This window comes from Pinus tabuliformis, chromosome 8, assembly GCF_031772625.1.
Source record: "Pinus tabuliformis cultivar Carrire ecotype Pingquan chromosome 8, CPIR1, whole genome shotgun sequence".
In the NCBI taxonomy this organism is placed as follows: Eukaryota; Viridiplantae; Streptophyta; class Pinopsida; order Pinales; family Pinaceae; genus Pinus; species Pinus tabuliformis.
The window spans coordinates 1,643,433,970-1,643,460,084 of NC_142294.1; the positions used below are offsets into that span (position 1 = coordinate 1,643,433,970).

At 38.6% G+C, this 26,115-nt stretch overlaps 1 pseudogene; it reads left to right on the plus strand.

The window, feature by feature from the left end:
- Window positions 1-1,376: 1,376 nt before the first annotated feature.
- The window catches only part of LOC149242462 (uncharacterized), a 34,880-nt pseudogene continuing 10,141 nt past the window's right edge, over window positions 1,377-26,115 (plus strand).

Sequence of the window (26,115 nt, forward strand, 5' to 3'; positions counted from 1 at the left end):
TGAAGAGACACTTGCCTGATATAAAAGCAAGCCTCTAGTTCTCATTGTAAAACATTCTCATTCTTATTCTTATTCATATATTTAATATAATATTTGTATCTTCATGGATATCTTAATATTCCAAGCTTTTTGGAGTAATTAATCTGTGAAAGGAACTTTGTTCACTTCATTTTCCCTCTAAATCCAACCTCTGAATCTAAACCAAAAAATCAAGTGATTTAAAATGTATTTTCGTACATAATTAACTCACTCATTCGACAGTGTAACTAGATTTTTGTACATCAATTGTGGAGAGAAAGCAAATCAGAGAGACGAAAACAATATAACATGGGTCAATGATGCCTCTCCACAAGTCTTGCTATCAGGTCCCTATCGCGCTATCAGGTCCCTATCGCCCGGTTTTTACCCGGAAATTACAATGGATTCCAAAAATTGCCAAGCTTTTCTTACTCTATTGAGACACTGGGTATGTTGCATACACAAGACTTAACAACCACAAATCGATATTCTCCAGATAATTTTGAAGAAATCTTGGTTAGTTCTGGGGCAATGCTGTGTATTTGCTTGATCAGAACCTCGTAGACTGATGATCCCTTTATCAATGTGATCGAGTTGAGGACCCTCGGAGATGGCATGTATGCAGAGGCTAAGCCAGGAACAATGTTGATATTAGGACAGAGACTTGATTTTGGTGGAAATTCTAAGTTTAGGTGAGCATTCCGAACTTTATATGTTTCATCTTCTAGATATTTAACTATCAGTTTTTAATTTCTTGCTTTCAAGATTAGTCAGGAAACATACCTGGTTGAGTTTATTCAATGGCGAGACACTTTCTGCAACTTCAATATATAGAAGAGAGGGTAATTTTTCTTCCATTAATCGATAGGGAGAAAATTGTAACCTGTTATTTATTTACGCGTAGTGTATCTTTTATGTTTTGTATTTTAATCTATTTGGTACAAAATTTGATCGGAAATCCTGGAATTCATATGTCTGAAATATATAATTTGTATGATTAAGTTTTCCAAAAGTTATTGGAAACACTCTTTTTTAGACATCACCATTTTTCCCTCAATGTCACAATTCTAGCAAAATTATTCTGCACTTTAAGGATCTCATAATCCTCAACAAAATTATTTTGCACTGTAACTAGCATTAGCTAACATTCCTATCGAATTAGAGCTAGCATTCCTATCAAATAAAGCGTGTTACACCTTTGAACTCAATGCCTATGAGTATTATCGTTTAGTTAATACTCATGCGGCAACATTGTCAAAAGATAGGAAGTACCCTTGCCCAAATCTTATACCAATATTATAATTCATGTGTAACCAAGTAATTCGTAAATCGCAGTCGAAGCTCTCGATGTTATCAAAACGTGGTTTAACATGAAAAATTGGATTTCAGATCCTTGCTATTTAATTCAATCGGAGTGAATTGGCTGTGATGACAAATCTTCAGAAGTGAGAACTTCAGAAATGTAAGTTTCTTTCTTTGATTTGCTGAAAGTTTAAAATTATACCAGAAATTGCAGAAGTGACAAGACCTGAAAGTAAAAGTAAGAGGTTATGATATTCTCGTGTTGCCAGCAATTTGTCGGGGAGAAATATTACAATCTCTATATCGGAAGAATTGGAAGAATTGGACTTTTGACTGTATTTTTTTTCAATACAAATAAACAACATATTTATGGTTCTGGATATTTATATTGTTCAGATTGTCTAGAAAAATCACATTGAAAAATCTAAATCTAATTTATCATCAGGACCAGGATAAAAAGAAAGACTAATTGATAAAAATTCCCCATGATTAAATTACATTTTTCAAAATTCATCAGCGCCCAAATTTACTACCTGATGTGATCACTGCCAGACTTTCATTTTCAGAAAACAAATGTTGTTACATCTTTCAAATTGCATCAGCCTCCAAATCACTATCTAATGTGATCACTGCCAGGAAGCCTAGGCCAAAAATGAGTACAGAAATACCTCCCAACGGAGACAACAAAAGACGGGAAACCCTGGAAGTCAAAACATCCTGATTCAAGACAACATGGACAACATGCACGAGTTAACCCTGGGCTCTTGACTGCATTAGTTAATATGTAATCAGAATTCTGCTTGTCAATGCGCACTCCCATTCCCTTATCCATCACTTGCCAGATATCATCCCAGTGAAATATCTTATTGGAAATTATTTGCATGTTGGGTTATTAGTTTGAGTGGTTCCGAATTTTTTTTTTAATAAGGATTTAATTTTAAGGAATATGCTTGGCTCATTGCGATAAGATTTTAAGAATAAGCAATTTGTGAGATTTTTGATCCATTGTGATAATCACTTGAACCATTATAATAAGACTCGAAGAAGATACAATCCTCACAATCTAAGTTTTATTCAAATTATTATTTTTCTGCGTTGGTTATCTGCTGGCTTCGGCCTATGATTTGTAATGGTTATGCCGTATATTCTGAATTCTGCTGGCTTCGGCCATATATTGTAAATATCTGCTGGCCTAGGCCATATGTTGATTTTCCCTCTGGAAAAAAAAGTGTTGTGTTCAAAATGTTGAGGATCATAAGTCTCGAGCAACATTCTAATTTTGTTATAGAATTTGATGGTGTGTTTTATAAAAGGAACATCATTTGTTTTATAAAATTACACTGGTAGTGGTATTAACCAATTTCTGTTAAAATTGGCAGGTTTCTTGAGAATAATCATCTGATGGGACCCTTGCCAAATTTCTCCAGTTTAACCATGATGGAGACCGTAAGTTTTTCCTCAAACATAAAAATTTATCTGTTTTCCAATATTGAGTTGATTCGTGATGCATCGTCACTTTGCAGAAAAAATTTCAGCCATTTACTTTGCTTTTTTGTGCAGACATCTGCAGAACAACAGCCTATGTGGCAGTGTTCCAGACTGGTTATCTGAAGTGAAAACCCTCAGAGTTGTATATTTCCCTCTCTTCTCCTTTTTCTTTATTCTCAACATTAGAAAGAATTAATTTATACTCAATCATAGACCGATGTTTCTCTGTTTTGGATTATCTTACAGGAACAATAATTTCAGTGGTGTAATGCGCAGCAATCCCTGCGCAACTTCTCAATCGTTCATTGAAACTCATGTAATCACATCCCATTTCATATTGCTTCTACTTATTTTAAGATTTTGAAATTCAATATATCATTTAGAATGGGCATTGTATACTAGGATTTCCATATACAACAAGGAGCCACTGCCGTGGCGGTAGTCCCTGCCGGGGTCTGCAGGGACAACACAATACAATTATGAGTAGAAATTGTAAGTTAGCTAAACAGCAAATGGATTACAAGGTCTGAGCAATTTGGTGTAATAACCACATAGAGATTACAAGTTCTAAGGAACATCAATGAACAAAATTCAGACTATAGATGTCTGTGATTCCCAACCTGTACTTCCAGTTGAACTATGCAATGGAAGATAAAATAATACCCTCTGAATGATTGCTATAGGCTTTTTTGGGCAATATATCCTTGACAAAACTGAAAAAAATGACAACCTTGTGTGTTTAATATACACCTATACGCTAATAGCTGCTTGGCAATAATTCTAGAGAGTGAGGGCAGGTAAGCTACTTTGCCTTCACTCCCGCTTAGGCGGGTCATCTAGCTACAACACATGTAACATATAAGAAGGCTAAGACTTTTCACTTGCACTGTTAGGTGGCTTTGGTTACCAACATCAAACGCATGTTTTCCTGGTCCAGGATAGTAGTGCATATTGAACATAGTCTTCACCTTTACGTGGGAAATTTCATAAATATTTCCCACTCATTTCCAGTGACTGCATAGTTGGAAGTAATATGTCAAAGGTCAAGAAATCAATGGCGAAATGCAAATACGATAAGCAGGTAACCAGTTCCTAAATAACAGTCATCAACAATTATCAGCATACTTGTAGGTGCTATCGATTTCATCAACCGACAAGAGCTATTGAACAATGTGAGATTAAAAAATAAAACCAAATGGACCTTTTATTAGGCATCTTCAAACCATAAGTGAGAAGGAAGAGAAAATAAATTTATAACAGGAAACTGGGAAGAGTTCTCAGATTTGGAAGGACATGACAAAAAGTGGTACATGTAAAATCATGTTTTCTTTCTTGGTCAAGCTACTTGATAGCCATCGTGAAACACTCCTTTACACACACAGCCAAAGGCGAGGTAATATTTCTTATTTGAAGTCCGAGCATTCAAGAAAAGACTTTTATGGAAATATTATGCAGACATCAGATGGCTTTGCACAGTCTGCCAAGGATAAAATACGCTCGTCCAACGCTCCAAAGATAAGACCCTCATATGATGATTTTCAATTGCAGAATAAAGTTTCTTCATATAATGCTGAAGTGAAGATCACGGTCAGGTCGGATTCTGATTCCACCTATGTTGAGATCTGACAAATCATATATCAAGAGTGCAGAGATTTCTTCCTCTTCTTACGGAGAGTCCCGAAAACCCTTTTATCAATGCTAAGTTGCAGAGTTCTATCCTGCCATGACCTGAAGAACATGTTTTCGATATTAAAAAAAAAAATTAAGATTCATAAACCACCAAACAAATTTTAGAAAATACTAAACAGAGAAAAAAACAGATATTTGATCAGTAATTACCGAAAAAAAAAATTGTCAACTGGACAGTGGACTAGTGGTAGGTAATGAAGTGTTCAAAGGACATTGACCCAAGTTTGATACTCAGTCTCTTCTCTCTGGAATGATAATTTACTGCAGTTTCCTAATGAGAAATACGAGTGGAATTGAAACCTATACCTTCTTGAGTCGTAGCTCTTCCTGCCTTTGTTTCTCGAGATAGGAAAGCTTTTCATCCACCTATTCCAGGTATCACAAGAACCATTATGAACTTAAAGAAGCTTTATTTGAATGAAGATGCTAAACAGAAATGCACAAAATCATTTAGGAACAGGGTTTGGAGATACAAAGTGATCGAATTCAGCCCTTTCAGATGCTCTGGATTTTGTGTGAAGCTTTATATTCAATGGCTTAGTTTGCTCTTTCACTGGGGGCTTTCTCAGAACCTGTAAATTTGACAAAATGCACTTTATAATATAATTCAAATAAGAGACTTTGGATGGCATATTGAACTTTTGAAATAGGAATTCAGTCATTCAAAACTATCATCACCATGATACATAAACTGGCTTGCATAAATTTAAAACTTGCCTGTGGTTCATCAGTTGTAAGGGGCAACCTTTGTGCAATTGGTATTTTGGGCTTTACCTCCTCCTCCATTTTCTGTTGTAGCTTTCGTTTTCCCATAGTCATGTCTCCTACATCAATTTTGTTCCCCAATTCGATCGACGTTATCCCCCTCGACTCGACGAAGAAATAAGGAACACCATCTCAGGAATGAAATTGCAATACTCGTATGCGGCTCACTCCATGCAGGCAATATTGAGCTTGAAGCAACACTGAGCCAAATGGTCCAGTCCCTTCCTCTCCCCCATCACACCCACCCCTGCCAACATCTGTTGTTAGAAGATTATCAAAAATAGGCCTGAGATTCAGAATTTTGACAATCTCTCCTCAAAAATGTGAGCTGTAACTCAAATATACTCCATAATCATTGTGCAAAACCATACCCAGAAGAAGGAAAAGAATTGAACCCAAAAGCCACTTATTTCTATTCCCTGGCAAGGATGCTGTAGAGGCAGAAGCAGTAGATGGATAGTCTAATAGCCAAGTACTTGTTGTAGATTCGTATGCTCCTCTGGATAGTCTAATAGCTGAGTACTTGCCGTAGATTCCTATGCTCCTCGTTCGAGATGTTATTGTTAGTGGTTGTTTCTTGGTTTCTTTTTTCTTTGTGCTTCTACTTTTACAATGTCCATAATCAGAAGAGTCCTGAGAACAAGTGCTAAGAGAAACAATGCTGCCAATTGAGTAAGTTGGCTTATGCTAATGGATTCCATGTTATGTGAAGCAGAGAGATGTATGTCAATATGTAGGTGCAAAAGGTAGTTTTTTTTGTAGGCGAGAAATTAGGCATTGCTTTTGCCAATTTATAAAAGAGTTCAACGTTTTTGCAAGCTGGTTTTAAGTGTGAATGGAACTGAGTTTTTGAGAATATTTTACTGGAAGCAAGAGGTAATCATTTGAAAACATTGAAAGACAGTGGGTAATGGATGTTTGTATAGGCTTGTTCAACCTCGTGGAACGAGCGTTTTTGGAACCTATGTGCTAAAAGAGATGCAACCGAAAAGTGTTGTACAACCAAATAGGGAAACCCGTGCAAGATCGCAACACTTCAATGCGGGATAAATTTATGACAGGTGCAGAAATAAATACATATACGGACTGATTTGAAATGGAGTTGAAATACTTCAAGATCAGATTGGAGAGGATATAATCCAATATGAAGAGCATTTATTGGAGCAAACCGGTGTTTAATGATCGCCATAAAACAAAAAACTTACCATTTCAATGTTGCAAGATGGAAGGTGCAGAATTTGATATGCAATCGGTGCAGTTAAGTGAGAAATCGGTGCAATTAAGTGATCTATCTGACATCGGAGGCAGATGGCATATGAAATGATGTATGTGACGGCAAAAGTAAATCAGAAATTAAGTGATGTATCTGACATCAAAGGCAAATCTCAAATAAAATCTTGGTGTTAGATTGCAAGTGAGGTTTTGGCAGTTGAGTGTGACAGGCTCGAACTTCTCGTTGCACAGAAGAAAGGATATGATAGTCAGCGATATGGCAATCTATAAAGGGAAAGAGTGGAAGTAATGAGGGGAAGATACATACCCATAACTCCACTCTGCATAAGCATAGGGTTCTATAGATGGAAAGCAAAATTTACATAAAATGGCTAAGCTGTGGTTATATGTGTTTAATATACTACAAGGATTACTCCATATCCTTTGATTTATTTCATACTATTTCCACAAATCTTTGTGAACTTTCTGGGCAATGCCCAAGCTTACCTAAACATATACTAGATAACCAAGTATGGTATAGATCCTGTGTTTGGAAATTCTGCAGACTTGGGAGCATGAACCTAATCAAAATGATGTCGGATTTTACAAAAGGACTGTGGGCAATAGATTATATTACACTCACTTTCTGGTGGGTCCAAGCCATTCTAATAAGTATGGCAGTAACTAATAGGGAATTAAAGTTTAAAGGGCAAACTTGGTTGGGGACTATCTGAATTTTAGTAGTTATCAACCACAAACAATTGGCTAGACAGGACAAGTAATCAGTTTATGAAAGACATGTTTAGATTTTAGAAAAAATATGGTAGCCCAGTTCTAAGTGCAAGAAAAGATGACATTTGTAAGGTTCAAATCAATAACAGCAAAGATCAGACAACAGGTTATCATGCCTTATGGGACAATTTACAGCCTTTGTTCATTTCATTCTTCTCAATATTGATCTAGATAGAACATAGGAATAATTGGGGGAAGCATATAATAAATTACAATAATGCACAGCCCAACTGGAAAAAACACAAGCACAGACCATGCTACAGCAAAAGCACAAGAAACTGCCTCAATCTTTGAAAATGACCCAATTTGGAAAAACACAAATAGGAATCAAGCTATATCACAAGCACGAGAAACTGCCTCAATAAAATAAATTTCTAGAGTACAGTTGGAAAGAAATATTAGTTTGAACATCTATAAGTAATCCAAAACTTTAGAACAGAATTTACATAAAATGGCTAAGCTGTGGTTATATGTGTTTAATATACTACAAGGATTACTCCATATCCTTTGATTTATTTTATACTGTTTCCACTAATCTTTGTGAACTCTCTGGGCAATGCCCAAGCTTACCTAAACATATACTAGATAACCAAGTATGGTATAGATCCTGTGTTTGGAAATTCTGCAGACCTGGGAACATGAACCTAATCAAAATGATGTCGCATTTTACAAAAAGACTGTGGGCAATAGATTATATTACACTCACTTTCTGGCGAGTCCAAGCCATTCTAATAAGTATGGCAGTAACTAATAGGAAATTAAAGTTTAAAGGGAAAACTTGGTTGGGCACTATCTGAATTTTAGTAGTTATCAACCACAAACAATTGGCTAGACAGGACAAGTAATCAGTCTATGAAAGACATGTTTAGATTCTAGAAAAAATATGGTAGCCCGGTTCTAAGTGCAAGAGAAGATGACATTTGTAAGGTTCAAATCAATAACAACAAAGATCAGAAAACAGGTTATCATGCCTTATGGGGCAATTTACAGCCTTTGTTCATTTCATTCCTCTCAATATTGATCTAGATAGACCATAGGAATAATTGGGGGAAGCATATAATAAATTACAATAATGCACAGCCCAATTGGAAAAAACACAAGCACAGACCATGCTACAGAAAAAGCACAAGAAACTGCCTCAATCTTTGAAAATGACCCAATTTGGAAAAACACAAACAGGAATCAAGCTATATCACAAGCACAAGAAACTGCCTCAATAAAATAAATTTCTAGAGTACAGTTGGAAAGATATATTAGTTTGAACATCTATAAGTAATCCAAAACTTCAAAACAAAGGTTACCGAGACATTGGCTAACTCATAAGGTCATACCTTATCCGAGAAATAATCATGATGAGATTTATATAATTCACCTTCCTCATACCTGTGTTCATGTACTATCACTTAGATATCCGGTTACGGAACTATATAATAATAAAACGGATTGCAAAGATGAGATGTACATAACTAACAGAAATACAATCTGCAATGAGACAAAAATGGTTACATTAAAATTTCACTGCATACCGTAGAACCTGCATAAGTTCTCCATTTTCTACTAGTACTTGAGAATAAACTAAAATGCGCTTCTCAATTGCCTTTCAGATAACAAACAAAATGAAATAAAATCAATCATTTGTACCAAATTGGCTAGTAAAGTTTATAACAGATTATCATGATATACAGTCACAAAGTATGTACAGCATGCTGGATATGTGCATAATGAAATTACATATATAGAATAAAGAAAATGAATAACTCATCCCAATTCAGAAAAGCAAATTGTACAGTAAACAATAAACAGAAACATAGGTAAAATAATACCAAATGCAATACAAATCTTTGTGGTGCTTCGAGGGCAATGTACTGTAGTGACAGTAGATAAAGACAAAGTTTACAGATATCATGAACAATTCAGAGTTCAGTTCGAAGTCAAACATACATTTCAGATATCATCAACAATTCAGAGTTCAGTTCGAAGTCAAACATACATTTCAAGATTGTTAAAATATTTTAAATGGTTATTACCTGATGTTGCTCTGGCTCATGCCCATTGCAAGAGACATATGTCTGAATAACATCTATTGCCCCGTCTTTAGACTTGGCAATAAGATTGGACCACATCTGTTTAATAACATGAAAAAAATTTAAGAAAATTGTACAGTTAACAATAAACAGAAACATAGGTAAAATAATAGCAAATGCAATACAAACCTCTGTGGTGCTTCGAGGGCAATGTACGGAGCCAGAAATTAATAACGTACGCTGTCAATTGATTAGCAAAGCTCTCTCATCATAGCTAGTTATCAGTAGATTTTGTATTCCATCAAGCAGGAGCTGGACTGAATTGTAGAACTTGGAAAAGTTGATGTTGTTAATCTTTTGCAGAATAGATCAATCATTTCTCATTCAGCATTTGGTGCTTTTGTTTTTTCTGCTGTACAAGCTCAACCATCTATTAAATAGGAGGTACTCTGTTTAGAATATAGATGGCCGTAGAAAGGGCATATTTCAGACATAACTACAGCGTGGTTATTTTTGCCCCGTCTTTAGACTTGGCAATAAGATTGGACCACATCTGTTTAATAACATGCAAAAAAATTAAGCAAATTGTACAGTTAACAATAAACAAAAACATAGGTAAAATAATACCAAATGCAGTACAAACCTCTACAGTGCCTTGAGGGCAATGTACAGAGCCAGAAATTAATAACGTAGGTTGTCCATTGATTAGCAAAGCTCTCTCATCATAGTTAGTTATCAATAGATTTTGTATAGCAGTATGCCATAATTCCATCTTCAAACAGCATAAATTCATTTTAAAGTTCATATAGTTTGCACAACCCAACTGGAAAAAACAGAAGCACGGACCATGCTACAACAAAAGCACAAGGAACTACCTCAATCTTTGAAAATGACCCAATTTGGTTATACTGGCATTAGCCTTCCTACAAAAAATCTACAGCTTAATATTCGAGAAAATCCTGATTATTTCGGAGAAAATATAAAATTTGTGCCTTCTAAGTTTTTGGGTAGACGTATCTGGGGTTCAAATATATCAGCAAGACACGGGGAGCGCCATCCAATCAGGGATCCTCAGCTTGCACTCGTAAGTATATTGAACTATTAACATGTTTCATGTATATTGGCTGACTGCAACTATTTACAGAGAATTCAGGCAACCATACAACTGCAATAATTAGTTGAAACAGAGAATGCTAGTGCTTTAGAAGGTCCCATATCATATATCTTACATTATAGACCTACAATGTTAAGAACACTATAAATGTGATCTCAAACCAGTATGTGACGAACATTTTCTGAACTGAAGCTGAGGACAGAAAACAATCCTTGGCAGAATTGAGTTCCTTTGAGGTAGAAACGTTTTATTGCTAACTTTCTCAGGACTAATGATGCAGAGTGAAGAGTTCCACACTGTTGACCAAGGCCCCATTCCCATGGACATTTCTTGGAACTTAAGGTAGCCACAGGGGCACATGAGGCAGGGGTCAAATTTGTAGCACCAGGAGATGAGAACAACCTGACCTTGTTTCAGGCCGAAACCCCCACCCCAAGCATTCCTATTAGGCCTGCCATTTAACAGTCAGCTCACAGCAATTTCAAGAAATAGTATATATACAAACAATTTGGTATATGAAACTCTTGAATTCAAAATATATCAGTCTTGTCTTCGTCCAGGTTGAAGAGGGATCTTCTAGGTGAAGACCGATTTTCTTTCTCATATACATCTCTCCATGACGTATTTCCTAATGCTCTCCAGCCCCCTGTAACCACTGTTTGTTTACTGGGGGTACACCTATATCAGCTTTGTGCACAATCGTACCTTGTATCCTAACGGTCACAGGATTAATATGGCCTTCTTACAAAGCCTTTGTTTATGTTATAAAGTAGACATAACATTACTCACATTATTTTCTTGGATGTTTCCATGACAGGTGTGCTCTGATCTTTCGAGGAGCCCTCAACTTCTACTGCTGTTTAGTGTTGCAACTGGCCTACAGGGTCTTGGATATGACCTCGAAGTATGGTTTCACCTAGAGGTACCAGGCAAGCTCCGTTCTGTTATAGATGTTGTTTATTGAAAGAGCAAAAAGTAGCCACATAACATAAAATGATGTCGATATGAAACAATATTAAACATGTATATTCTCTGATTATTGTTGTATTTAGCAGTACAAAGATAAAGTAAGTCCTCAAGTCTTAACACTATTTTGTTATATCTTGTTTGACTATGGTAAGAACTATAAACAGTGGTTTTGTAGTACATGGAAAAGATTGGTCATTAAGAAATTTTGTAAAATGAACAGTTATTGTGACTTGCACCTCTCTTCATTTGGGCACAATCAGAACCAATAAAGTAATAAGTTATTTTCTCAAATTTCATTTACAGCTTTATTAGGAGCAGAGCCACTTCGGGATCAATAGCCACCCTCAGTGTGGTAATAGGCAGATACAAAGGGAGCTAGGGCACTAGGAACAGAGGCGGGGGCGTCTCCAACCAGACTTAAAGACATACCTATTCGCATATTAAAACTAATAGCATGAACCTTTGGAGATTGAAAACAATTCACTAATCATTTCTTCTTAAACAAAGAATGCGATGGTGTCTAATTCTCAATATAAATATGTGTGAGGTTGGATCTCATATGATTGGATACAAGAGCCTCGGAACTCACAATTGCCATTAAATTCAACACTGCGAAAATTCCATGTTGTGACTGTGAAATTCACTTCTATTTTATGTGCATTCTTTAAATTATTACCCCTAACACTCTATCGAGAAACTAAATTCTTATATATACATGTGCAGAACCCCACAAACAAGTCATTACCTTATGTTGGGTATAATTAACGAAAGTTGTTGCAGAAAGAATAATTAAAGAAAGTTGTTCGTATCAGATGATACAAATGGCACTGAAATGCTTAGGGAAAGAAATACAACCAATACAATAAAAATATTCAAATCCTGCGCGTGACTTGAATTTAGAGGGGAAAAATATTCAAATCCTGCGTGTAATTCAAATGTGAAGGGGAAAATATTCAAACGCTATACCAATTCACTGGTCTGAAACCGTAATGTATAAAACCAAAGACAAACTCTATCGTAACAAGGTAAAGACAAAGCTTTTAAATAGATACTTGTCACACATGCAAAAATAAATGTATAATACAAAAACATATTTCAAACACGTAAAATACGTGGGGCCCACAACTTTACCTTTGTCTCATTTGAATGTCCAACATGTCTACCTCCTACCTTCAGTTTGCAAAACCTCGTCTAAATGGGAAGCTTGAGACCATGTTTACAAGAAGAAAGGATTAGAGTTTTAATGGCATCAACAATGCGAGCCAGGTGCCAAAAGCAATTTGGCCATAAAACAGACAGCTAGCTAGCTAGCTTTGAACATTCTATTTAGAGTTTTACTGGCATCAATAATGCGAACCAGGTGGCACGGAGAGGAGGCCAAGAGGGGCGGTTATTCGTAGACATCAGTCAGCTCGAAATGCGGTGGGAGGAGTGGCTGGAGCCGCACCCTATCTCTTTAGTAGGGGGTTTCTATCCTAGTCACTTAGTGCCATATGTGTTTCTTGTCCGCAAGGATGAGTATAACTCAACTCGAGCCGAGCTATATCAAGCAGTATGAATATGGAGGGGCAAGGATTTCGATCAATCAAGGGCAAATCCTGGTCAGTCAGGGCTTTCACGAAAGCCTGTCCCGGAGCGTTGTAGCTCCTCCGAGGAGCGGAAGCGTACCCTCAAGGGGCGGCTAAATTGTTTATTTCCCTCAAGGTTCCGCAGCACGAACATTCCGTTTCTTGATCGCAAACTGAACTTGCAATTTTTGTTGATGAATTCAGGAAGCAGCCAGCTGGTATTGAAGGTGTCTTTGGCCCTCATACAAAGGTCTGTAGCGGACAACAGGAAGCGTAGGGAAAAAGGTTACTGGTTTGCAACTTTTCTGTGCCGCGTTAAGGTTTTCTGGAAAATCGACACTGAGACTGTCATGCTTTTATTTCTATGAAATGAAAATCGATACTGAGACTGTCATGCCAAGGTTCTCTATTTTTCCAGGGCAAGGGCAACCTGGTTTTCTGCGCAATGTTAAGGAGGTGCAAAGACCCATTAGCTCTTCTGGATTCAGACCAATATAAAAGACTAAAATACTTAAATTATTGATCAATAATTTCCAAGTTCATGTTTGTTCCTTAGAGTGAATTCGACATTGAAACCCAGAATGGATTGCAGGGAACCAAAAAGCCGGATGTAGGGGGGGACGGATGGATAGATGCAGTAGAATTGGAGATCGGTGAAAGACCTAATGTTGAATGGTGCATTTTTGTTCCATCTGACACCGGGGCGCCCAATAGATATGCCTTAGATTCCAGTATCCGGGCAAAGCCAACGTTCCTTATGGAAAGCATTATCCAGGAGCACAACATCTTACATGGCAGGTAAGTATCGAATGGGAAAACCCTATTCCTCCTTCAATTTTCTTGACAAAGGTAGATAGAACCATAGTAGTGTTTAAAATGTTGGAAAATTACTCCAACCACCGTGTCATGCCTAGGTTCTCTATTTTTCCAGGGCAACGCCAACCTGGTTTTCTGTGCCGCATCAGGGTTTTCTAGAAAATCGACACTAAGACTGTCATGCCTTTATTTCTATGCAAGGTTCTCTATTTTCCAGTGCAAGGGCAACCTGATTTTCTGCGTTGCGTTAGGGTTTTCTGAGGCTGTCATGCTCTTGAGATCAACTGGTAAAATTGACTCATCACAGGAAAAAGCTTATGATCCCAATATATATTTCTGTTGGGAAGAATAATGACATGAATATAACAGAATCTTACCTGAGTCCGGATTGAACAGATGAGTAGTAGTTGTGGGCTTGTATATTAGGTGTGTGTCGTACTGTTTGCCGATGGCTGTAAGCAGCTGCCTTATTAAGAACCAGTATTCCGCGGTAAGAGTCTGGGTTTGGGTCCTGATCCTGAGCATAGCGAAGGTTGGAGAATCAGCAGGTCTCAGTATAGGGCATTATAACAACTGGCACATGCAACATGCAGGACACGGAGAACAGGTACCAAAAACAACTTAGGATAAATGAACTTGTCCTCACATCGGGCCAAGTGAGGCGGGCAATAAGAGGGTAAACTAAAAACTTTGGTTAAAGTTTTCTGGCGAACAAACTTCCCAACATAAAGTTTGGTTAACTAGTGAATAACCCACAGAAATTGATGGTCAACACGCATTTTAATAGCCAGTCAACGGCCTATCGAACGCTATAGTCCCTGCTATGCCGGAGGCAGGGACTAATAACATGATGCCTAGTAGTAATCATCATGGAAGGGCTCTTTCTTTGGCATGTGCAGCCACTATGGGAATCCCTACCTATGTATGCACAAGAGGGAATGCATCCTGCCAAATTCAAATAAAAACAAAATGAGTGTTCTCCTTGGAGTAACATTGGGTGGAATTCTAATCATTGATGTAGCATGGACGATGGAAATTGTTATCACTCAGGTTGTTCCCTGCCCCCTGAAGGGAATACGGCCAAGGTAACCACTAACCAATCTTTTAGCTGCAGGTCCTAGCCTACCTGCAACCAGAAAGGGCTCTCTCTTTGTAATTTAGCTTTGTTTTGGTGTGTTTTAGGCTAGTTATGGTGCACAAGTTTTGTTTAAGTTTGTTGGAGGGTGATTTTAAGCAAAGCTGAGGAGAAAGTCTAAGACAGTCTGTTCCATTGCGCCATGGAGTCAAGGATGGTGTACAGCTGAAAATGCTTCTTGGGGTAAGTGGTAATACTCTAGAGCGAGATAGGTAGTTCTGGAACAATTTTCAAATCTGGAAATGATGGAATGAAGTCAGGGAATGAAAGGCAATCAAGAATCTTTCATTATGTTGGCAGAGGGAAAGTGTATGAATGTTATTCAGGAGCAATTAAGAATTCCTAAATAATATTCAAAATGAAGGAATTACTACAAACATGAGCAGTTAAGAATTCATATCTATAACTAATTCTGAGGAAAACATAAGTAATAACAGAAATTGAGCACAGGGTGTAATTAAACAAATCCTGGGCTATTCTTTCTTCCTGTTATCAAGATTATGAAACATATGTGAAATTTGTAAACACAGAAAACATAAAACGAAGTTTAGAATAACTTATTGTTCCATCGAATGACTCAGGAATTCAGTAGCAGGTCCCAGAACACCATTTTCACATTCAGACAGCTCAGAAACCATGAACTTCAACAGCCATTTGTATTAGAGAGTTTCAGAATTTACAACGCAGCTTAGAGAGAAAATCACCAACCCAAAATACATATTATGGGGAGGTATTTATACAAAAGGGAGATACAAAATATCATGAAGATAAGTCTTTGAACTCATAACTTTCTTTACCAACTCTTAAGAAGTAGTAAATGAGGGAATAAATACTGTAATAAATATGAATGTGCTAGCTGTCCAATTAGTCAGAGATATTTTGACTTTTCTGGGCTGTGTGAGTCGGCTCCTTGCTGCGCACTCATTCTGTGTTTCCTGTCCTGATGCTGCTATGTTATTTTTTGTTGTCTTGTCCTTTACTATCAGTGCTCGGTTTCCTTTGCATTTAATGAGTTGTAGTGACTATTCCACTTCTGCCTTGCGCTGCCTTTTCTTCCCTTTTACAGGTGGATCGTGCTATCTGTATGTGCTGATCTGTAGCTGATCAAAAAAGAATTAATAAACAAAATCACCTAAGCAATGTCTCCATCATTCCTTTCCACCAATCCTCTGTAGGCAGCTGATGTCTTTGTATCTTTATCAGTGTTTCATCAGCTTCAGTGTATCTATAAAAGTTTGGCTGGACTTCAAAGAGATGGTTTATCTCATGCTCAATGTAAAACAGGTTTTCTAGTTTGTCATAGAGACTCTGTCCAGATGGAGGCCCTGTTTCTTCTGATGTGCTTGAAGACACTGTGATTTGATTGGAGGCATAGTTGTTCACCCTGTTGGCATAATGCTCATGTGATAGCAGTCTTCCAGCGCTAGTTACTAAACTTGGTAGCCCCCTGCTCTGTAATGCTGCAAACTTTATTCTGAATTCATTCACCTCTGCCTGCATTTCTTGGCATTTTCTTTCTAGAGTTTGCACAAAATTCCTTAGGGTCAGCACCCTTTTTACTAGTAAGATGGTATCAGTCTTGTTCCTGATACCTATTGCTGCCAGTTGCTCTTTGGTATGAGTATTTAGGAATTGAATCATTCTGTTGGCTTGCTCAGGCATGTTTCCCAAAGATGCTCTAGCCTTTTGATTTTCAAACTGAGCCAAATCTATCAAGTCCATTTGCTCATGTACGGTCTCAATTGATTGCCACTGGTCAGTAATTGATTGGCTGATCTTGGCCCACAAAGTTTTCATGACCTCAGCTAGGGTCCTATCAAGTGTAAGCTCTTTTTCCAGCTCCTTTATCCTCTTTTCCAGGGCTTTCACTTCCCTTGTCTTCTCAGCTACATCCTGCTTTGACTTGTCATATTTTTCCTCAATTTTAGCCAGCTTTTCTTTGGCCTCTCTCAATTCTGCCATTTGCACTTCCAGGGCCTTTATTTCTTTCATCATATTGTCCATACTCAGGCTGGTCTCTTGCTCTACAGGTGCTGTAGTAGTTGCCGAAACTGGTGTTGAACTTGAGGTACCTGCTTCTGATGCTGGAGCAGTGGGAGGGACTGTTGTGGTGGCCGTAGGAGTAGCTGTAAGAATGTGAGTTGTTTGAATTGGCGAAGAGGCGAACTCTCCCTGTCTTCCCTGTAATGATGCCTCCAAGGCACTCTCTGTTTCTATCAACCTTGTATGTAAGCTCATAAGAAAAGTTACCACATCCTGCTCTTCTTTTTGTTGTGCTACCTCTGTGGTTTGAGGATGTAGTGTAGCTGGCAGCTTGAGTTGTCTTTTGAGGGCTGCTATGTCTTCCTCTTTCTTCTTTATCAAAGCTTGCACGCCCTTGGGATCAGTGGGATCATGTCCCAACTCTATAATAATCTCCTCCAAGGACTTGATTCTATTGTCCTTGGCCTGTGATGAAACTTTCTCCAATTCTAGTTGGGCAAAAGTATTGTGCAGAGAGTTTTGCAATCTATGGGCCAACAACATTTTGTCTGCCAAGGTGGAATACACCATTTCACCGGTCTGCTTGTGTACTTCAATCTGGTCCATCGAATGGATATCCCTGGCGAGAACTTCCAGATTGGTTCTGATATAGTCGACAGCTGATTGTGGTTGCTGAGTTGTAGGTCTGAAATGACTGAGAGTCATTTTCCCTTCTTGGATGTCATAGGCTGCCATTAGCCTTTGCTGATTAGTGGGAGCCATCCTTAGCAGTTGGTTATAGAGCTGGTACCTCACTGGCTCATTTCTAGCTTTAATATCTGTAAATGCCTTCTTAATATCAAAGCCTTGTCTGCTCTGTTGCCTGGTGGATGTAACCTCCACCCCTTGTTGTCTTTCTTACTCAGGCTGGAAGGAGCTGGCTGATGTCTCCATGCTTGGGGGAACTTGCTGTTCAGTTGGCCCTTCTAGTATTTCTTCCTCTGAAAAAGGATTTAATCTCTGTCGTTTTTCTCCTTGCTGCTCTGTGGATGTCCCTGGAGGGGTCTCTTCCTGTCTATCTCTTTTCTTAGCCCTTTCCTCATTAAGAGGAGTCTGTAACACTAGGATTTCAGTTGCCTTTGCTTGAGTAGAAGGGTCTAGCCCTTGACTTTGTTCATCTGTATAAGCCGGCCGGTCTGCCATTGTTTCTTGTTATTCAAAATTGTGCACTTGCTGTTCTGAATCCTGCACCTCCTTACCTTTAGATGTCCCTGCTAGTGGAGCACTTTCTTGGACAGGCTGTTGGGAAGCCGTGGCAGATGATTTGCCTTCTCCAAGGTGCTGAGGAGCTGTGAGAAACACCTATTCAAAAGATTCCAAGTCAACTGATTTTTCAAGATTCTTGATTGCTCTTTCTGTTATTTCTTCTTCAGTAAGTTCTTCCACAAGTGTGCCCTCTACCCATTCTTGTTGATTAGCATATTGTTCAATTTGAGGGATATTGCAGTGTACATATCCTGCAAGCTTGTGTTTGACTCTTCTAAAGCTTATGAAGTGATTGGGGTCATATGGCGCCCAATAAAAGCTTGGTTTTAGCAACAGAAACTTTTTCAAAATCTTGTCTGCCTCTTCCAAGGCTTCCTCTCTCTTATTGAAAAGAAATGGGCCCAATTGATGTCTTATCTTGAGCTGTGCCTTTTTCCTAGTGCCATAGAAATGAATCATATCTGAATTACCAAATTGTCGAAAGTATTCCAAGGCAAAGAGTCTCATAGGGACATATTTTGGCAGTCTGTAGGGGGCTAATTTGCAGCCATAAATCCTGATTACTGTGTGGTCTTGGTAAAAATACTAGTCACCAATGCTGTAGCTTTTGGAACGCTGTAGAATCTTTTGCATCTCATCGGTGAGTCTAGGAAGAGGAGTGCTCACCAATAAAGAAGAAGCTGGATATATAAATAGGTCAATAAACTCGCAGTAGGTATATGGAGAGTAATAAACATGGTGGCAAACTGATGACCAAAATATTATAGACCTTCGTTTCCCCTTAGCATCTAATTTTTTAAGGAAAACTGAGAAACTATCAGGTTGATAGTACAATAGTAAATGATTTATGTAGGAGGTGTATTTGAACACTCTTTCTCTCTCCAGGTTCATGAGTTGCTCATGGATCTTGTCAGCTATGAAGGTGGCATAATCATACTGGACAGCAGGGGGCTGTCCTGGAGCAAACATGGACAACATCACCAAGATTGTCTCATCAACAAACTCACTGGTATTGAATCCTAAGATGCAGGATATCATGTCTACCAGCAGTCTCCCTGTTTCATTGAACCAAACATGTAGATAAGGAGGAGGTTGTCGGGGCTGAAAATCTGGTTGCATGAACAGCTGGGCAATTCTTGTGATCTCTGAGCTGGGCAGTTTGGCACCTTGGTCAAGCAGAAGTTTCATGGAGAGAGGAGCCAGAGGCTTAGTTGGCTCAAAGTTTAGCATCTCATTTATGGCTTGAGGGGTGATGTGGAACAAGACAGTCCCAGATGGAGCCAAAACTGCTCTTTGAGTGGGCTCATAATTTTCACAACATTGATGGATAAGGTCAGGGAATACATTTACTTGTGGGAGATAATAGATTGGCATGTTGGACTCCCAGATACCCAGGACATCAGCATTTCTTCTATATCTTTTCCTTATCTCACAAAAAGTTTCAATGTGATATTTGTTGCTCAGTTCCATTGTTTCCTTCATTTGGTAATCCCTGTCAGCAAGGGGCAACCACTCCAAGTTCTTATGTCGTGCGTTTCAAGGGGACAATATTTAAGGCCACCGGAGCATCCATGATCCACAGTGTTTACAACTAGATTTCGAGTTGGTATGTCAAAGGGAAACAAGGTGCTGGCAGTAGGCTTTTAGCAAAATTGCTACAATTTGAATTCTGTATAAAAATGGTCTTAGTGAGTGACACTTTCAGGGACAACAGAGTCTGCGGAGTCTTTCAATGAGGAAACTAGAAAGACAGTAGAAAAGGGGCGGCTTCTGCAGGTGCTTTTGGTGGCTTTGTAGGCGGGGGCGAGCTCGATTTCAGGTTTTAATGGATAGTTTATCAGAGGGTTATAGAATTAGCAAGTTTTGCCCGGAAAACACGGTCAAACAGTAAGTTGGAGCACAGAGGGTTGGGGCAACAATGTATTTTAGTTAAATTCAACTCTCTCGGTGATTTTTAACAGAGAAATCACGTAGGAAAAACAGGGTTTATGAGGGACTGACGGATAAATACCTGTTTCCCGAGAGTTTTGCGCGAAATGCAGTTGCAAGTGGAGCTGAGGAGGTTGGGTTTGCAGGTTGAACTCCTCTGGGTGGCGGATTGGAGCTATGGTGATCAAATCGTCGTGAATCACATGCAAAGTTTCCGCAGACAAACAAATAAAAATAAACGAAAAACCATCACTTTCGTGACTTTTGAACAAATTTGAGCTTTTTGGCGCTTTTTATGCTGGCGTCATCATGACGTGGTTTCTATCGCGTAGCGGGTACGGAGAGTGACATGGCAGCTGACGTAGGCATTGACATGGACGGATGATGAGGCAGACACGTCGGACGGAACAGTGACATGGGGGCTGACGCAGGTGCCGACGTGGTGTATGACGTGGGCAGCGGGGACAGAAGGCGGTAACCGGTTTCCATTGGACCGCTTTTGGTAGGGGGCAGTTTCCGTTAGAGCGGGCCCGATGCAATCAAAAGAGGGCACGCGTCCTTTGTACGACGGGAAAACCATCGTTCTATCGGGCGCTAACTCTCGTACATCGGGGTGGCTCCGACATCAACGAGAGCCGTCGGATGGGGAGGGCCTGATCCGACGGTTGGCAGAACTGCGACCTGGCGGCATGTTAATGTACGGGACCCGCTACCATTTTTTAGCAATTAAATATTGTTTGGCGGGGTTTAAACTTTGGGTTATTGGTTATATGGAATGCGGTTATGTTATTAATCAAACATTAATCAAATCTTGATGTTTATGCGCATGGACTATGGTTATTCGTTGAACCGGATGTTAGCGAATCCCAGGGAGACAAGTGGCGGGTTGTTATTGGTCCCAGGCGGACCAATTACTCCCGAGAAAGAGTTTATAGCCATATTAGGCCGGGGGTGGGGTATTTACAATATTTTTGGGTTTTTTGTAGATTTTTATACATAATAGGGGAGGGGAGATATAAAGGGGATTTATATATTAAAGTTAGAATATTAATATGAATGTGAAGGGAAAAGAGCTAGGTGCATGACATTGAATCACCTAGACTTTAGGGTGTTTAGGAGAAATAAAACTTTTTACACAAGAACTGTGGCTTCTTCCACTAAATAAACCGAGAGTTTAACTTAGAATTTCTCATAGAATGAAGTGAAATAGGACTATTGGGCAGATCCCAAGGTCCTTGAGGGGATGTTAGTCAAAGATTTATGGGGAAATGGAGGGGAATTAGTCATGCTTCCATTGCTTTTCAGTCCAACCACTGCCTTAGTGCTTACGCCACTGATGATATGAGTCTTCTTTGACAAGACAATAAATGATCATAACTTTGCTTCTGCAACCTCAAACTACCTACCCAGCCTAATACACCTAACATTTTCTTCCTTTGGATTGGGTGCACTTGAACTAGCAAACCCTAAAGTTCCTCTTTCCTTTTGACTGCCCTCCTATCTAAGCCTACCCTTATCTCTTCCAAGGGCCCAGATTAAGCAGTTGGGCTCCTTAATTTCTCTACCTATCTACTCATCTGCCAAGCTTAAATTGTTTGGATAGATATTCTTTCTCTATTCTACAACAGCAAATTTAAACATGGCATGGTCCAGATTGAATTGTTGGGCCATCCATCCAGTGTGATAATCAGTAGTATTTGCACATTGTGAACTTGCAAAAGCAGATAGGAGTGGCATTTTGACTGGCCACTTTCCTGGTCTTTTGGTTTGGGGTTCATTTCTATCATTTTTTCTGACCAATTTACTCTTTTTTCCCTTTGATTATTCTTTTAGGGCATACCCTCTTTACTTTTTTTAATTCTCTCTAACTCTTTACAAAATATGGAACCTTTGCAACATGAAAAGATGAACATATTTGGCACTTCCAAAGTCAATCATGAAAAATGAAACCTATTGGTATAGGAACCTAACAGTGGCTCCACTTGGGGATGGCCTTTCCTTGTGAAAGGCCAAGAACAGCAGGTCAGATTGCCTTATTTTTCAACTCTTGCTGTTGTAATTTCAAAATTTCCTTTTCTTGGGAACCAATGATCTAAACCTTGGCAGCTTGTATGTAGTCCTTATGAGCCGATCTGTGCAAAATTACAGCTCTGTCTTTGTTGGTTTTTCTGAGTATTTGTCATCATCTTTGTACTTTCCAAGTCTTCCTTTTTTATTCCTTGTGGCAAATTCAAAATACACACCAATGCTTGGTGCAATTCCTTGATCTATTCCTCAAAATCTGCTGCATGTTGTTCCTTATTTAATTGCTGTAAATAAAAACTGCTGGAAATACAAATATTTATGTACAATATACAGTCATGTTATGCTGATCAAAGGGAATCAAAATAGTGCTTGAGCATTCGCCCATTGACCGGGCCTTCCTCAGTATCTGTGCCATCCAAACTCTTCAAAAAATAGGTGTTGTTACCTTGTACAGCATGAATAACATATGGTCCTTTCCAAAGAAAATCAAATTTCCCATGTTTCCCTTTATCTTCCCTCCTAGAATCCCATCTCAGCACTTTGTTTCCTATGAAAAAATCTTCAGCTTTTGTTCTTTTGTCAAATATCTTTTTCATCTTTTCTTGTAAAACTTGGGCTCTCTGATATACTTCCTCTCTTGTTTGCTGCAAGTGAATAGTTTTATTGATCCTCCTTTGAATATCATTAGGCTCTGCTTGCATTTCTTGCAGCAACTTGATCATAGGGATTCCCAAAGATGAAGGGAATCTTGCCTCCATTCCATAAACCAATTCATATGGACTTGTACTAATGGATCTTTTGGTGGTCAATCTGTCTGCCCATAGCGCATTTACAAGCTTCTTATGCCAATTCTTTTTGTTCTTTTCCAAGACCTTTTTGATGAAGTTGATGAGGCTTTTGTTGGAGGACTTAGCTAAGCCATTACCTTGAGGATAATAGGTTGTGGAATGGCCCAGGGTAATGTGGTATTTATGGCAAAAGTTGATCATCCTTTTGGATTTGAAAGCAGCAACATTGTCTGTAATAATTTTCTCTGGACAGCCAAATCTGGACAAGATGTTGGTTTCTAAAAATTGCATAATAATTGAGTCATTGGCTTGCCTACAAGGGATGGCTTCTATCCATTTGGTAAAATAGTCTGTGGCAGTCAAAATCCACCTATGTTGGCCAGAAGAGGAGGGGTGAATTTCACCAATGAAGTCTAAACCCCATTGTTGAAATGGTCTTTCAGTTGAAATAGGTTTGAGGGGTAAAGGTAACAACTTTCTCTTGCCTTCAAAGATCTGGCATTTATGGCAAGACATTACAATTTTTTTCACATCAGCAAACAGGGAAGGCCAATAAAATCTAGCCCTTAGGATTTTATCAGCTGTTGATTTCCAGTATAAGTGTCCTCCACAGTCTCCTGCATGAAATTCCTTGAGTACTTTGTCAGTTTCATCCAATGTTAGGCAATTAAGCAAAATACCTTCATGATTTTTCCAAACAAAACATTGTCTATGATACAAAACTTTGATGCCTTCATTTTCAAGAATCTCTTTTTAGTCCTGGGCAACCCTGGAGGAGCTTGCAGGTTTGACAATACAAAACATATATCAGCATACCAAGGGGATTGTAAAAAGGCTTGATTTATATGTGGAGTCGCCATCTCCTGTTCATTGTCCAGTTCATTGATGTCAAGGGCTTGAAAATTAGTTTCAGTCATCAGTTTGGCTAATGCTTGTCCTTTGATCAATTTTGTAGGCTTGATTTCAATGTCATACTCTAAAATATTGGCTATCCATTTTCCCCTTTTACCTTCAATTCCTTCTTGAGTTAAGATGTCTTTAACCACAGCATTTGGAACATAGGCTACCACATGTGAGTACAAGATATAAACTCTGAAATCCTTGATGGCCTTTATAAGGGCATAAGCCTGCTTTTCCATGATCGGATATTTTAAGGGGGCATCTCTAAGGGCTTTGCTGAAGAAAGCAATGGGCTTCTCACACCCTTGGTCATCATTTTGCAGTAAGACAACAGCAATAGTATACTCAGATGCAAAGGAAAAAATAATGAAATCTCTATCAAACTTGGGGCTGGTGAGGACTGGCGTTTTTGTTAAGGCTGTCTTGATGTCCTCAAAAGCTTGTTTAGCTTCCATGGTCCATTTGACTTTAGAATCTTTATTGAGCATATTATTGAACGGTCTTATTAACTCGGCCAAATTGGGAATGAATCTCCTTAGGAAATTGATCTTACCTAAAAAGGCTTGCAGTTCTTTGATGTTTCTTGGTTGAGGGACTTGAAGGATAGCTTGAATTTTGTCCGGGTCAATCCTAATGCCATCTTTTGAAATTATGTGACCTAGGATTTTGCCTTCTTCTAGGCCAAACAATGATTTCTTTGGATTCAATGATATCCCATATTTTCTGCAAATTAGGAACACTTGCCTTAAATGTTCTAAATGTTCTTGGTCTGATTTTGAAAAAGCCGTGAGATCATCAAGGTATATGACTAAGAAATCATGGATCTCTTTGGCAAAGGCTATGTCCATTGCTCTTTGAAAAGTGGCACCTGCATTTTTGAGTCCAAAAGGCATTTTGACATATTTGAAGGTTCCCCAAGGTGTTGTAAAGGCAGTTTTGTCTTGATCATCCGGGTGGACTAAAATTTGATTGAATCCTGAGAATCCATCTAATAATGAGATCCTAGAGGCTCCCACCACCCTTTGTAAGATATGATCCATTTTTGGTAAAGGGTAATGGTCTTTGAGAGAGACTTTATTCAAATTTCTTAGGTCAACACACAGCCTTATCTCTCCCGTTTTTTTCCTAGTAGGCACTAGATTTGAAATCCATTCTGAGAACCTGATAGGCGTAATGATTCTAGCTTCATACATTCGTTTAACTTCTTTTTCAATCAGAGGAAGGAGGACAGGATTCACTCTTCTAAGCTTTTGTTTGAAAGGTTTTTGATTCTCTTTCAAGGGTATAGTATGTTGGATGACTGAAATATCATAAGATTTGAGGTCCTCATAACTCCAAGCAAACACATCTTGGAACTCCTTAAACAAGTCAATATATTTCAACTTCTGATCAGCAGGCAATGATTTTGACAGTTTTATCATTTTGGGATTTTCTGTGGTTCCAATATTGCAGTCCTCAATTTCAGCATTCAGTGGTTGCATCTTTGGCTTCCTTGAAATATCATTTGAATCGAATAAATCCTCCAAAGGGGTCAAGCCTGTGGGCAGAAAATTGTCTTTTAGTTCAATTACTTCAGCTTCTGCCTCAACTATTTCATCAAGGTCGGTTTGCTTCAGTTCTTGCAAATTCTTGTCATCAAAAGCAGTTGGGTGTAAAATCAGATTTGCTGTTTCAGCAGATATGTTTTGTTCAATTTTTTCTATTTGTTGTTGCTCATCCCTGGTGCTTGTATCAATGTTTATGCTGGAGAATTCCTCCTTCAAAGTGAAGAAGTTATTTATCTGTGTATCATTCTCAAAGACTTGCCAATTTTTGACATTATCTGGGACTGCAAGCCTATGTTTGATTTCAGCAGTAAAGTGTTGATTGGGCTCAAAAGGAAGCTTGCAAGTGCTAGCAAAGGTTGCCAAGCTATGTGCATGTAAATTGTGCTTTCTTGGAATTTTGGTGAGTTGAGATTCTGAGAAAGTGTTAAGTATTTCAATGGCTGCCCCTCTGTAAGCTCTCAACCTAAGATCGTTTGTGACAAAATTTCCCTTCATCTGCTGTATGATCAGATCTGAATCCCCTAGTATTGAAACCTTAGTTGCCCCAAGACCTCTGATGAGTTTGAGTCCCAACAGCAGGGCTTCATACTCGGCCATATTGTTTGTGCATATGAAATTTAGCCTATATGCATGACCTTCAACATGGTCATTTTTCCTGTTGTGTATCCAGACCCCTGCCCCTGCTCCTAATTTGTTTACCGAGCCATCAAACTCTAAGTACCATAAGATCTCTTGGTTATGACTTGTCTTAAGAGTTTTAGAAGTTTGTTCAATGGGAAGATTTGGATCTTGTATGTCATTTGATA